Source organism: Carcharodon carcharias, chromosome 7 (assembly GCF_017639515.1).
Source record: "Carcharodon carcharias isolate sCarCar2 chromosome 7, sCarCar2.pri, whole genome shotgun sequence".
Taxonomy (NCBI): domain Eukaryota; kingdom Metazoa; phylum Chordata; class Chondrichthyes; order Lamniformes; family Lamnidae; genus Carcharodon; species Carcharodon carcharias.
This window is the reverse complement of record NC_054473.1, coordinates 169,643,442-169,644,327: the sequence shown is the minus strand read 5'-3', so window position 1 is coordinate 169,644,327 and position 886 is coordinate 169,643,442.

Sequence of the window (886 nt, the reverse complement as noted above, 5' to 3'; positions counted from 1 at the left end):
GGGGATGGGGTGGTGCCCCCATCACTGGCCCCCTTTCAAGTTCAGGTTCTCCCCTGCCCAAAGTCTTTATAAGCCCCCTGGATGATCCCTCTCCACCTGCCATTCAAATCACAAGATCCCCTCCTCACCCCCACCCCCTGGGGCACCTTTTCCCTCCTCGCCATGAGACTACAGACACCCTTGTGTCCTGGGGCTCTGGCAGTTCAACTCTGGTGACTGCGTGTAGTCCCAGCAGTGGTCACCATTCCCGATGGCGCATTCTTTCTTCATTGTGGCATTCCATGGCACCATGCCTGTACGAAATTGAAGCCAAGTTTCAGTGCACAATGCTGCACAATAGCTGCAGGGGCTTTCCACCAGTAGCTAAAGCCTAACATAATTTCCCAACATAATTTCCATTTAGACAGGCTGATCACGCACCTGTGTAGCCTGAATACTTTTGTCCAGAAAGATGCCAAAAATGATCCCAGGCTTGTCATGCTTTATATTTTGCAATGCTATTGAAGGCTTGACACACTGGGAGTAATTTTGATTGTGAACAACATTGTAAAATGGCTGAGACCAGATCAATGGCCTGTGATACTTTTATCCGGTCTGTCATTTCCTTGGACTTCTTTGGGGCCTCTTTCTGCCTCTGCGGGCATTTTACCAGCACTTGAAAAGAAACAATTGTATTCATGTAGCATCTTTCACAACCATAGGACATCTCAAAGCACTTTACAGCCAACTGAGTACTCTTGCAGTATAGTCATTAACGTAGGAAATGTGGTCAATTGGTGCACTACAAAAAGCTCCCGCAAACAACGCTGTAATCATAACCAGATAATCTGTTTTTGTGATGTTGATTAAGGGATGAATACTGGCTAGATCATCATTGATAACCTCC